This window comes from Neoarius graeffei, chromosome 2 (assembly GCF_027579695.1).
Source record: "Neoarius graeffei isolate fNeoGra1 chromosome 2, fNeoGra1.pri, whole genome shotgun sequence".
In the NCBI taxonomy this organism is placed as follows: Eukaryota; Metazoa; Chordata; class Actinopteri; order Siluriformes; family Ariidae; genus Neoarius; species Neoarius graeffei.
The window spans coordinates 113,747,801-113,762,753 of record NC_083570.1 but is presented as its reverse complement, the minus strand read 5'-3'; the positions used below and the strand labels follow the sequence as shown (position 1 = coordinate 113,762,753).

At 46.5% G+C, this 14,953-nt stretch overlaps 1 protein-coding gene across 1 annotated transcript in view; it reads left to right on the top strand.

Moving 5' to 3' along the window:
* Positions 1-14,953, top strand: part of khdrbs3 (KH domain containing, RNA binding, signal transduction associated 3) — a 264,289-nt gene that overhangs the window by 165,378 nt on the left and 83,958 nt on the right. The gene's annotated exons all lie outside the window — the stretch shown is intronic.

The window sequence follows — 14,953 nt, the reverse complement described above, 5'->3', positions numbered from 1 at the left end:
CAATCTACCGGGGCAGCTTCCTCCAACGCTGACTGACCAGTGAGGAAATATTCCAAGGAAAAACAAGTCTTTCCCAAAGGGTCTGTGGGTTGTTATGGGGTTAATAAGGTCTGATCACTTGGCTGATTCTAAACTTCCAAAGTGGGAAGGTGGTACCACTCAAGGGGGGCAGGTACTTTTGAGGAATCAGAAGGTATATTATGTGACGTCAAGAGGTACAGCCAACTGGAGTGAACAAGGAGACGCTTTTTGGTTCCTTCAGCCAAGATGAAGGAGAACTTGTAATTAAGTTGCTTTACATTACATTAATGGCATTTAGCAGTTGCTCTTACCCAGAGTGACATACAACACACCCAGAGTAGCCTGGGGAGCAGTTGGGGGTTTGGTGCCTTGCTCAAGGGCAATTCAGCCATTCCTGTTGGTCCAGGGAATTAAACCAGTGACCTTTTGGTCCCAAAGCTGCTTCTCTAATCATTAGGCCATGGCTTTAGATATATTGGATTGTGAAATGCCAGAATTGTGGTTAGTGCAGTAACAGCATGTAGGTACAGTAAGTGTAACATTCAACTAGCTAGCATAATGGCCTGAGGTTGGGCTGAAGTGCCCTTGAATAAAGCACCTAACCCCCAACTGCTCCCTGGGCACTGTAGCATAGCTGCCCACTGCTCTGGGTATGTGTGTGTGCTCATTGGTCACTTGTGTGTGCTTCAGATGGGTTAAATGCACAGGACGAATTTCCCCGTGCTTGAGTGTGACAAATAAAGGCTTGGCTTTTTCTTGACTAGTGAGGAAAACATGGCAACCAGGAGAAATTTCAAATCAGCAATTTGACTAGCAATTTGGGTAACAGCAGGTCGAGGAGGTGATCTGAAACTGAACAGATTCCCTGATATATAACCATATCTGACTGCATAATTCAAGGGTCAACACACCAACGTGCTGAGGTCACAGCGTACAATGCCTGCACCACCTGCTCCCTCGTCACCTTGTCGCCTTGAATGTACCTGAACGCTTGCTGTAACCTTGCTCACAAACACAAACACACTCCAGAACATCTGCTCGATGATGAATACAGCAGCGTCAATGCAAGTCAGGACTCTGCTAACGTCGTCTCTCCAGACAAGCGTGTAAACATGTAAGCAAACGCACATGGGAGCTTTTGTTTACTTCCCTGGAGCTGTTTGTGGTTTTATTTTTTATTATTTTTTTTCCTTTTTATTATCAAGAGGATCATACTGGAATGCTTTCATTTCAAACTGAGCTTTCATTCTTAGCTGTGTATACAGATTAAATCCCTGCTGTTCCTGCATGTTTGCCTTCTCACACTTGTAATTTGTGAGTGAATGGATTTGAGATGGGAATTTCTCATAGGCCCATTGATGATCATGGGATATCTGATGAAGCCAGATCATGTGACTGAACCACTTAAAATCAGTGAGTCATGTCCTGATTAAACAAATTCCAAGAGTTAGAGAAGAGTAAAGCTGCTGATGAGAAGGGAGTCTCATACGCTGGCTGTTCGTTCATTTCATCTCCATCTTTCGTACGCACTTTATCCTGGTTAGAGTCACAGTGGATCATTCACAGGGCACCTTGCACACCTGCTCACATACACATTCACACCAAGGGGTAACTTAGAGTCAGCTATCTACCTGCTCTTTACACAAAAATCACACACATGGCACACATGATTATGTGAGTAATATAGGATCATGTGGAAAAACATGTGAAAGTGCTTTTCAGTATGTTATGGATTGAAATTGAATGTGAACTCAAGTAAATTCCAAACTCATTGGATATAAAATTAAATAGATAAATCACGTGTAAGGAATCACGTGAAAATAAATGAATCATACAAAGAATTGCACATGAAAATGGATGAATCCTGTGTAAAGAATCACACGTGAAAAGAATGAATCATGCTTAAAGAATCACACATAAAATAAATTAACCATGTACCGTATAAAGAATCACACATAAAATAAATGAATCCTGTAAAGAATCTCATTAAAAGAGATGAATCATGTAAAGAATCACACGTAAAATAAATGAATCATGTATAAAGACTCACATATAAAATAAATGAATCATGTAAAGAATCACATTAAAAGAGATGAATCATGTATAAAGAATCACACATAAAATAAATGAATCATGTAAAGAATCACATTAAAATAGATGAATCACGTCAAGAATCACATTAAAAGAGATGAATCGTGTATAAAGACTCATACATAAAATAAATGAATCATGTAAAGAATCACACATAAAATAAATGAATCATGTAAAGTGTAGCAGTTCGGATGGGTGGGTGGAGCACAGAAGGACGGCAGGCAAGAACTAAGTTCACAAAACCCGTTTATTATGGCTTTTCAGCCTTACTATACATACACACACACACACACACACACACACACTCCAGTCATCTGGTTGGGGAGAGAGCCTCTCTGTTCTCGCTATCTTCCTTAAATAGGGCGCGGTCACTGGGGAAGACACACAAACATATTAAATCAACCTCAGGTGCAGTGATTCTGCTACTTACCTTCCCCGACTCCATCCTCCAGTCACAGACCAATGCTTGGCCACGCCCCTGCTGTCACATACCCCCACCGCCCGACTCAGGCCGGGCGGCCGTCCGGCCTGCAGCCGACTCCCCCCCCCCCGACGGGAGAGGAAGTCCGCCACGGCCATCTGCGCCCCCAGCCTGTGGATCACCTTGAAGTTGAAGGGTTGGAGTGCCAGATACCAACGGGTGATCCACACATTGGCATCCTTCATGCGGTGGAGCCACTGGAGGGGCGCGTGGTCTGAACAGAGGGTGAAAGGGCGTCCCAGCAGGTAGTAACGGAGGGTGAGGACTGCCCACTTGATCGCTAGGCACTCCTTTTCAATGGTGCTGTAGCACCCCTCACGCACCGACAGCTTCCTACTGATATACAACACTGGGCGGTCCTCCCCCTCCACCTCCTGGGACAAAACAGCCCCCAGCCCTCTGTCCGACGCATCCGTCTGTAACATAAAGAGGAGAGAAAAGTCATGGGAGTATAAACGTGGCCCTCCACACAGTGCAGCCTTTACCTCAGAAAAAGCCCGCTGGCATTGCTCCGTCCACTGGACCGGATCTGGTGCCCCCTTTTTAGTCAGATCAGTCAGCGGGCTGGTGATGTCTGAATAGTTAGGTATAAACCTACGATAATAGCCAGCCAGCCCCAGGAACTGTCTCACCCCCTTTTTGGTCGTGGGCCTCGGGCAGGCCGCAATTGCCGCTGTCTTGTTAATTTGGGGACGCACCTGCCCGTTGCCCAAGTGGAAGCCCAGATACCGTACTTCCACCCGCCCAATCGCACACTTCTTCGGGTTGGCTGTGAGACCCGCTCGCCTCAGCGACCTAAGGACGGCCCTCAGATGTTGGAGGTTCCTCGGCCAGTCATTACTATAGATAATGATATCGTCGAGGTAGGCGGCCGCATAGGTGGTGTGGGGGCGGAGGACCCTATCAATCAGCTGCTGAAATGTAGCGGGCGCCTCAAACAGCCCAAAAGGAAGTGTGACAAACTGGTGTAAGCCGAACGGTGTGGAAAAGGCCGTTTTTTTCTCGGGATAATGGAGTCACGGGGATCTGCCAATAACCCTTTGTTAAATCCAGTGTCGAGTAAAAGCGAGCTGTGCCTAGTCAATCAAGCAACTCATCAATACGAGGCATTGGGTATGCATCGAATTTAGACACCGTGTTGACTTTCCTATAGTCTACACAGAACCGGACCGACCCGTCGGCCTTGGGTACAAAGACCACCGGGCTGCTCCAGTCACTGTGGGACTCCTTGACGATGCCCATTTTGAGCATGGCCTCGAGTTCTTCCTGAACCACTTTTTCTTGTGTTCGGGTAGCCTGTAAGGGCGGCTACGCACTACCACCCCCGGGGGCATCTCAATGTGGTGCTCTATGAGGTTGGTGCGGCTGGGCAGGGGCGAGAATACGTCCGAAAACTTGGTCTGCAACTGGGCAACCTCCGCAAGTTGGGTCAGGGAGAGGTGGTCTCCACAGGGGACCAGAGAGGTACATGATGCCATTGTTCCCTTTTGAACCTCCGGCCCCAGCTCCGCCTTCTCCGGAACCACCGACACCAATGCCACGGGGACCTCCTCATTCCAGAGTTTGAGCAGATTGAGGTGGTAAACCTGTAACGCCCCACCCCTGTCTGTTCGCCTCACCTCATAGTCAATGTCCCTGACTCGCCATGTGACCTCAAAGGGTCCTTGCCACTTGGGGACTAATTTGGAGCTCGATGTGGGCAACAGTACGAGTACTTTATCTCCTGGTGCGAACTCCCTGAGGCATGTACCCTTGTCATACAGGTGGGTTTGTCGTTCTTGGGCCTGCCGCAAATTCTCCTGGGTTAGGTGGGTGAGTGTGTGGAGTTTTGCGCGCAGGTCAATAACATATTGGATTTAATTTTTACTTGGTGAAGGTCCCTCCTCCCAGTATCCTGCAGCACATCTAGAATGCCGTGCGGCTTATGCCCATATAACAATTAAAACGGGGAGAACTCCGTGGTGGCTTGGGGGACGTCTCACACTGAAAACAACAAGGGTTCGAGCCACTTATCCCAATTACATGCGTCCTCACTTACGAATTTTTTAATTATATTCTTGAGGGTGCGATTGAACTGTTCAACTAAACCGTCCGTTTGTGGGTGATACACGCTGGTGCGGATCGGTTTAATACCCAACAACCTATACAGTTCATTTAGTGTACGTGACATAAACACGGTGCCTTGGTCAGTCAGAATCTCTTTTGGGATTCCAACTCGGGAGATAACGTGGAAGAGCGCCTCCGCAATACTGTGTGCTGAGATATTGCGAAGAGGCACCACTTCCGGGTATCGCATTGCATAGTCCACCAGAACTAATATAAAGCGGTACCCTCGTGTTGACCGATCTAATGGCCCGACGAGATCCATCCCAATTCTTTCGAACGGGGTCTTGATTAATGGGAGAGGGCGCAAAGGTGCTTTTGGAATGGCCGCTGGATTTACTAACTGGCATTCGCGGCATGCCGTACACCACCTACGGACATCGCCGCGAATCCCTGGCCAATAGAACCAGGCCATTATTCGGGCTAGTGTTTTATCCTGCCCTAAGTGTCCAGCCATGGGATTAAAGTGAGCTGCCTGGAATACCAGTTCCCGGCGGCTCTTCAGAATCAACAGCTGTGTGACTTACTCTTTAGTTTGAGTGTCCTGTGTCACTCGGTATAATCTATCCTTCATAATCGTGAAGTAGAGGAAGGACGGGGTGGCGTTTGGCTGGAGCATTTGACCATCGATTACTCTCACTTGGTCAAATGCACACCGCAGAGTCTCGTCTCGTGACTGCTCTAATAGAAAATCAGCAAGGGATTCCCCGATAGAGGAGGAGCCAGTGGCTCCTCACTCTGACGCGGAGCTGATGTAGATGGCTCTGTGACAGCTGCTCCCGCCAATGCGACACCAGGACCTCCCCTTATTAAACTACGGCAGGACCCACTTTTCACTAGGTGACTCATTGATTCCCCAAATCCCGGCCAATCCGTCCCCAAAATTATTGAGTGGGTAAGGCGAGGATTAACCGCCGCCTTCACTATAAATTTTTCCCCTCGAAAAAAAATGTGGACCGACACTAAAGGGTAGTTGTGAACATCCCCGTGCACACACAACACCTTCACCAATTGTGCTCCCCCCAATGCCTCGTCTTGCACCAGGTTTTGGTGGATTGAGGTCTGATTACAACCAGAATCCACCAACGCCTGATGTGTATCCCCTTGGATACTCACCGGTATACAATATGCTCCGGCCCGATTGAGGGCGGCTCCTGGTGCGTCGGGGATCCGAACCACCATGCCCACCTCCATTACCGAGCACTGGTGTTGAAGGTGGCCCGGCTCCCCGCAGCGCCAGCAAACCGGCCTGGGCTTCCTCTCTGCACTGGTGCTCTGGGGCTCACTCACCTGAGGGGGGGGGGAGAGACAGACATAGAAGGGAGAAACGGGAGGGCACCGCGGGTGTGGCGGGCCGGCTGGGGTGGGGCCGGCCCCGCCTCCGTGGTGGGGGAACGGGGCGAGGATGAGACACAGGAGGAGAGGGGGAGAGAGAGAGAGAGGAGGGGGAGAAGAGGTGGTCTGCTGTCCTGCCGTCGGGACAGCTGCCAAATGGTCCTCCGCCAGCTCGATTGCCTGATCCAGTGACGCTGGGTGGTGGCACTGGACCCACTCTGCAGCTCCGGCTGGTAGACGCGCGATGAACTGCTCCAGCGCCACCTGGTCGATGATCCCCTCGGCGTCGCAGTTGTCCGCCCTCAACCACTGCCCGCAGGCGTCCCGGAGTTGCTGGCCAAACGTGAACGGCCGGCCGACTTCCTCCAAGCACAAAGCACGCAAGCGTTGCCGTTGTTGCTCGGGGGTGCGCCCCACACGCTGGAGGACGGCCCAGCGAAGGTCCGCGTAGGCCAGCCGGCAGTCGGTGGGGAGCTGTAGCGCGGCCAGTTGCGCCTCTCCCGTTAGCAGGGGGAGGAGGCGCGCCACACGCTGTTCCACCGGCTACCCCGAGGTCTCTGCTACCTGCTCAAAGAGCATGAGGAAGGCCTCGGGGTCGTCCTGTGGGACCATCTTCATCAGGGTGAAGGGGGACGGCCCCGCGGCGGGGGACCCTGCCGACATGAGGAGGTGCCGGAACGCCTGTCGCTCTTCCTGCTGAGCCAGCACCAGGGCCTCGAACCGCTGTTCCAGTTCCTTCCGGAGGGCGACTAGTGCCTGGTGCTGGCTTTGCTGGGCTGTGGCGAGGGCGTGGACCAGCTCGGCGAAAGGGGAGGACTCCATGGGGCTGTTCTGCTTCGGCGCTCCAATTCCCGGGTTTCGGCACCACTGTAGCCGTTCGGATGGGTGGGTGGAGCACAGAAGGATGGCAGGCAAGAACTGAGTTCACAAAACCCGTTTATTATAGCTTTTCAGCCTTACTATACACATACATACATACATACATACATACACACACACACACTCCAGTCGTCTGGTTAGGGAGAGAGCCTCTCTGCTCTTGCTCTCTTCCTTAAATAGGGCGCAGTCACTGGGGAAGACACACAAACACATTAATCAACCTCAGGTGCAGTGATTCTGCCACTTACCTTCCCTGACTCCGCCCTCCGGTCACAGACCGATGCTTGGCCACGCCCCCGCTGCCACATAAAGAATCACACATAAAATAAATGAATCATGTATAAAGAATCACACATAAAATAAATGAATCATGTATAAAGAATCACACATAAAATAAATGAATCATGTAAAGAATCACATTAAAAGAGATGAATCATGTAAAGAATCACACGTAAAATAAATGAATCATGTATAAAGACTCACACACAAAATAAATGAATCATGTAAAGAATCACATTAAAAGAGATGAATCATGTATAAAGACTCACACATAAAATAAATGAATCATGTAAAGAATCACACATAAAATAAATGAATCATGTACAAAGACTCACACAAAATAAATGAATCATGTAAAGAATCACATTAAAAGAGATGAATCATGTATAAAGAATCACACATAAAATAAATGAATCATGTAAATAATTACACATGAAAATATTTCATCCATTATCTGTAGCCGCTTATCCTGTAAAGGGTCGCAGGCGAGCTGGAGCCTATCCCAGCTGACTATGGGCGAAAGGCGGGGTACACCCTGGACAAGTCCCCAGGTCATCACAGGGCTGACACATAGACACAGACAACTATTCACACTCACATTCACACCTACGGTCAATTTAGAGTCACCAGTTAACCTAACCTGCATGTCTTTGGACTGTGGGGGAAACCGGAGCACCCGGAGGAAACCCACGCGGACACGGGGAGAACATGCAAACTCCGTACAGAAAGGCCCTCGTCAGCCACTGGGCTCAAACCCACAACCTTCTTGCTATGAGGTGACCGTGCTAACCGCTACACCTCTGTGTTGCCCCACATGAAAATAAATGCACCATTTTTGTAAAGAATCACACATGTGAAATAAATGAATCATATATAAATAATCACACAAAAATACATGAACTGTGGTCAGAAATGCACATGAAAATAAATGAATCATTTAAAAAAATCACACGTAAAAATATATGAATTGTGTATAAAGAATCACACATGACTAAATCATGTATAAAGAATTACACATGAAAATAAATGAATTGTGGAAAGAATTGCATGTGAAAATAGACAAATCATGTGTAAAGAATCACATATGAAAATAGGTGAATATGTAAAAAACTCACACATGAAAGAACACATTAAAGAATCATACATGAAAATAAATGACTTGTGCAAAATAGAATCACGTAAAATAAATGAATCATGCCAAAAAAGTCATTTAAATGTAAATGAATCATTTGTAAAGGATCATGTGTGAAATGAATGAATTGTGTAAAAAAATTAGAAAAACTGATTAATGTGAAAATAATGAATCGTTTATAGAAAAATTGGATGGAACTGAGGACGCTGGAGCTTAAGGTGGCAACGCGAGCCTTGGTTCCACTGTGTCCATCTCTAATTTTAACCTGTGTGAAAATGGATGAATCTGTGATAATTCAGGAATTCTGGTACGGACGTGTTTCTCATAGCTCGAGTTTAAAAGCAAAGACACAAACGTCTGTTGGCTGTTCCTAAGTGGACTGCGGTGTTCATTTCATTTACTGTCAGGTTTCTTTAACAACAGATCTTATTTTCTGTTCTGCATCTCTGTCGTCTGCCCTCGGTGTCTCCACATTGGCAGGAGCAATAAATCCCAGCTCTAAATTTCTCCCTCTTGCAACTCCTTGACCTCCTCCTCCTCCTTGTCCTCTCTGACATCCTCTTCCTGGACTCCTGTTACCTATTCATTAAACCTGCAGCAACTAGAGCCATGCCGTCTTCCTAATCTCTTATCCGAACCAAAATAAATTCCCCTGGAATGTGATTAAGAGCGTGGATATGATGTCCGTCCTGCCAGAGAGCCCAGATTTCATAAAGAAACCCTTGAAGAACTTGGGTCTGATACCTGAGAGGCTCGCCGGAGGCCTCCGCTGTCTCGGGGATGAAGAGAAACACTTGTCGCTTTAATTAGCCCTCATAATGAGCCTTTGTGCAGATCAGGAGCTTTCCAGGACCGAATGAAAGATGCAAAAAGACAGGAAAGATGGTTTTAGAAGCCTGGATTTCTTTTGGATAAATACATCGTCCAAGAGCCCTGTGATGACCTGGCGACTTGTCCAGGGTGTACCCCGCCTTTCGCCCGTAGTCAGCTGGGATAGGCTCCAGCTTGCCTGCGACCCTGTAGAACAGGATAAAGCGGCTACAGATAATGAGATGAGATGAGATGAATAATTTGACATACTTACTGTATGTTTGTACCAGTTGCTACATGCTTTTCCAGCAGAAACAGTGAACGTTTACAAGATGTTGGCAAACAGGGAATGTTTCTGAGGGTGCTTTCACACCAACAGCAGTTGGTGCTCACTAAACCGTCCATTCGAACCAAAAGCTCTTCGTTCGGTTCGTTTTCGTCAGTGTGAAAGCATCAATCGCACTCGGGTGCGCACTAAATCAAGCGGACCGAGATCTCCAAAAAGGGGTGGTCTCGGTCCGCTTGATTCTTTTTTTTTTTATTAGAAATTTTATTGTCTGTTCTTCAGTAAAAAAAAAAACAGAAATTTGTCTTAGACACGGCTTCAACAGAAATTAAAAACACACTTACAAACACATTCACACACAACAACCAATAGTACATGGCCAAAACAGAGAATAGCCGCGGATGCGCACTTGCGCGCCCGAAGACACACTATAGACAGGGCGAACCACTGTTGAGCGTTTATTGTTTCATGATTAACAACCACCACCACACCACATAGATAAAGCGGCTAGAGGTAATGAGATGAGATGAGATGATATGATATTAAAATGCAAAGTTCCTGTGCAAAACACACCAAGAGCCGTTTAGATGTTTATTTTTGTATTTTCCATCTCGACCCTCACACTATATGTCGAAACGCACATATAGATTCTGCTCAAATACTGACCTTTCCACTTAACGATGTCTTTTGACCTGGTTTCCTGCTACAGTTGGGAATTCTTCCATGTCTGTGCCGCTTCTGACCCATTTCATGTCCCATACAACACATTCTCGTTCTGACCCTTTTTGTTATCCATATTCTTTATTTCATATGTTTTATATGGTTCTTTATGCTCTCTTTCTTTGTAAGTGTTTCAGTTTGTTCTTTGTTTACCACTAAGCTAGTTTAAGCTGCTTGTTGTCCTTGACAACACACACAAGCTCGTTCTTTTGTAGTCTTTTTCTTATGAACTCTAATGTATTTGTTGTCTCTTGTGGGTGTGGTCATCATGTTTTGTTTTTTTTTTGTTCTGATGATAAATCGAAGTAAGTACCCAACCTGTTCATCCGCTCTACGATTTAGACACACATCTTTTAATGAAAATGTATTTACTTTTGAATTACACATTACATCATTACATGCTGGGGCGGCACGGTGGTGTAGTGGTTAGCGCTGTCGCCTCACGGCAAGAAGGTCCGGGTTCGAGCCCCATAGCCGGCGAGGGCCTTTCTGTGCGGAGTTTGCATGGTGCCTGTGTGGGTTTCCTCCGGGTGCTCCGGTTTCCCCCACAGTCCAAAGACATGCAGGTTAGGTTAACTGGTGACTCTAAATTGACCGTAGGTGTGAATGTGAGTGTGAATGGTTGTCTGTGTCTATGTGTCAGCCCTGTGATGACCTGGCGACTTGTCCAGGGTGTACCCAGCCTTTCGCCCGTAGTCAGCTGGGATAGGCTCCAGCTTGCCTGCGACCCTGTAGAAGGATAAAGCGGCTAGAGATAATGAGATGAGATGAGATCTTTTAATGAAAATGTATTTACTTTTGAATTACACATTACATCATTACATGCTGGGGCGGCACGGTGGTGTAGTGGTTAGCGCTGTCGCCTCACGGCAAGAAGGTCCGGGTTCGAGCCCCATAGCCGGCGAGGGCCTTTCTGTGCGGAGTTTGCATGGTGCCTGTGTGGGTTTCCTCCGGGTGCTCCGGTTTCCCCCACAGTCCAAAGACATGCAGGTTAGGTTAACTGGTGACTCTAAATTGACCGTAGGTGTGAATGTGAGTGTGAATGGTTGTCTGTGTCTATGTGTCAGCCCTGTGATGACCTGGCGACTTGTCCAGGGTGTACCCCGCCTTTCGCCCATAGTCAGCTGGGATAGGCTCCAGCTTGCCTGCGACCCTGTAGAACAGGATAAAGCGGCTACAGATAATGAGATGAGATGAGATCATTACATGCTAATCTTTGTGCTAGCTTTGTTAGCAGAGTCGCAGTGCGTCTGACCGAGTCTGCTAACTCTATTAGCTACAGACACTCATCAGAGGCACCAGCGATCTCTGCTACTTCCTTCTGAGCTTTATTTTTCTTCACAGTGTGTCTGTACATGACAAGATACAATGAAACCGTGGTTATACGTCTTTCCGTTTCAGTATTTTCACTTTACAGAGTCACAACTGAGAAAATCTGCGGTTCAAGTGCTGCTTGTGACTGAACTCACGGCTCCTCGTGCAGAAAGTAAACGATCCCCTGTCGCTTTTTTTTTTCCTCCCACTAATGTGTGTGACCCCTTGGAGTAGTAATACACTTGGATCTGGAACGCTTTCCACAAGCAGTCGTCTGTTCTGCTGAGACGTGAGCACTCTGATACTGATGATGGGCGTCACTTTTATTCTCCTTCGTACAAAGAGCAATTTGTGTGGAATTAATCTACAGGATAATGACTACAGTCGGAAAGAAGGGATTTGAATTCGGTGTGTGTGTGGCCTGTTGGGTTAGCTGTATTGTATTCACTCACACACTCTCACACACACCAGACTGGTTTCTCCCAGACTGCCTGATCTGAGATGCGATATGACCCCAGATCTACTTACTGACTTCTAAAGCACACAGGAGCCCAGGAGGGTGTGTGTGTGTGTTTAAATACTACTGAGGACCAAATGTCCCCACAAGGGAGTAAAGTCTGACAGTTTTGACCTTGTGGGGACATTTGGATGGTTCCTAGAAGAAAATTGTTGTTCTTGTTGTTGTAGTAACAAATAAATACAGAAATAAAAGACCCAATAAGTTTATTTTTCATTGCTGAGGTTAAGGTTAGGTTTCGGTGTGAGTACAGCATTAATTAACTGTATTAATGTCAATGGAAGGTCCTTACAAGGATAGGGAGACAAACGTGTGTGTGTGTGTGTGTGTGTGTGTGTTCAAAGCCTCTGAGGGCAGCTCTTATCTTCTCACCACACTCACGCATACAAATGAAACATACACTTTAGGGCCAGATGCTATCTCTCTCTCTCTCTCTCTCTCTCCCTCCCCTTTCAGTCTCTCTTTTTCAGTCTCCTGCTCTCTCTCTCTCTGTCTCTCTCTCTCACACACACACACACACACACACACACACTCTCTCTCTTTCAGTCTCTATCTCTGTCTTTTTCAGACTCACTCTCTTTTTCAGTCTCTGTCTGTCTTTCAGTCTCTCTAGCTCTCTCTCTTTTTCAGATTCTTACTCTTATCAGACTCTCTCTTTTCAGTCTCTCTCTCTCTGTCTTTCAGTCTCTCTATCTCTCACTCTTTTTCAGACTCTCTATCTCTCACTCTTTTTCAGACTCTCTCTTTTCAGTCTCTCTCTCTCTGTCTTTCAGTCTCTCTATCGCTCACTCTTTTTCAGACTCTCACTCAGACTCTCTCTCTGTTTTTCAGTCTCTCTATCTCTCTCACTCACTCTTTTTCAGACTCTGTCTTTCAGACTCACTCTCTCACTCTTTTTCAGACTCTCTTTTCAGTCTCTCTGTCTTTCAGTCTCTATCTCACTCTTTTTCAGACTCTCTCACTCACTCTTTTTCAGTCTCTCTCTGTCTTTCAGTCTCTCTATATCTCTCACTCTCACTCTTTCAGACTCTCTCAGGCTCTCACTCTTTTTCAGTCTCTCTGTCTTTCAGTCTATCTCTCTCACTCTTTTTCAGTCTCTCTCTCTGTCTTTCAGTCTCTCTGTCTCTCTCTTTTTCAGACTGTCTTTCAGTCTCTCTATCTCTCTCACTCACTCTCACTCTTTTTCAGACTGTCTTTCAGACTCACTCTCTCACTCTTTTTCAGACTCTCTTTTCAGTCTCTCTGTCTTTCAGTCTCTATCTCACTCTTTTTCAGACTCTCTCACTCACTCTTTTTCAGTCTCTCTCTCTGTCTTTCAGTCTCTCTATATCTCTCACTCTCACTCTTTCAGACTCTCTCAGGCTCTCACTCTTTTTCAGTCTCTCTGTCTTTCAGTCTATCTCTCTCACTCTTTTTCAGTCTCTCTCTCTGTCTTTCAGTCTCTCTGTCTCTCTCTTTTTCAGACTGTCTTTCAGTCTCTCTATCTCTCTCACTCACTCTCACTCTTTTTCAGACTCTCACTCTTTCAGATTCTCTCACTCTCTCTTTCAGACTCTCACTCTTTTTCAGTCTCTCTCTGTCTTTCAGTCTCTCGATCTCTCTCACTTTTTTCAGTCTCTCTCTCTCTCTGTCTTTCAGTCTCTCTATCTCTCTCACTCCTTTTCAGACTCTCTCTCTCTCTCTCTCTCTCTCTGATATGGATGATGAGGATGGTTTTTCAGAAATATCTGTTTTTCCTCGGTTTGATGATGATGATGACTTGTACACTGTTGATCAGATTAATGCTTCTTTAGATGAGATGAAAGGGAAACCCGTACCATTAGAGCAGTGTTTTCTGGATTTGGACATGTTTGTGATATCAGTGATAAAATTGCTGTTTGACAATCAGGGGAAACTTTTCAGGTCCACAATAGTTCAAAAATCAAACCTCAGAGTTTTGTGTTTCTCTGCTGCTAAAGGGACCTTTAGAGATGGAAATGAACTGCAGAATTTCAGAGCTACAGGTCGTATACTGGGCGTGTCACTGTGTTGAGAAGAGGCTGATAGTGTATTTCTAAAGCTGACCACCTTTCTTACACTCTCCAAGAGTGAGCTATACAAAGTGAAAAACTGTTGAAATAGACGTGACGTATGTGAAGGACAAATTTTCACGTCCTGTGCAGCGATGTTTGTACACAGCGGTGACTATAATAACAACTGAAATGGGGACGATCCGTGCGGTTTTCCGGAGAGGACGCTTTTTATTGGACTCACATTTCAATCACATGTGAAGCTCCACTGCAGATTTCTCTCACATCTGTTTCAAGTCCTGTGTTTTTTACTGTGCAACAACAACAGAGTATTCTGCTTCAAAAGAGACAAATATTTTCTTCAAAAATCATTTACAACCTCATCAGATGGTGAGGTTTATGGAGAGGACATTTTTGACGGATGAAGGATCCTGTCAGAGGGCATTTAGTTTACAAAAACATTTACCTTTCACTTAAATCTCTTTCTATTGTGAATGAAAGTATTTAATACATCCTGAAGTGAAACCAAGTTTGTGCTTAAAAATGCAATTCTAAATTTAACCAGGAAAATCTCATCTCATCTCATCTCATCTCATTATCTCTAGCCGCTTTATCCTGTTCTACAGGGTCGCAGGCAAGCTGGAGCCTATCCCAGCTGACTACGGGCGAAAGGCGGGGTACACCCTGGACAAGTCGCCAGGTCATCACAGGGCTGACACATAGACACAGACAACCATTCACACTCACATTCACACCTACGGTCAATTTAGAGTCACCAGTTAACCTAACCTGCATGTCTTTGGACTGTGGGGGAAACCGGAGCACCCGGAGGAAACCCACGCGGACACGGGGAGAACATGCAAACTCTGCACAGAAAGGCCCTCGCCAGCCACGGGGCTCAAACCCAGACCTTTTTGCTGTGAGGCGACAGCGCTAACCACTACACCACCGTGCCGCCCCAGGAAAATCTGTGTAA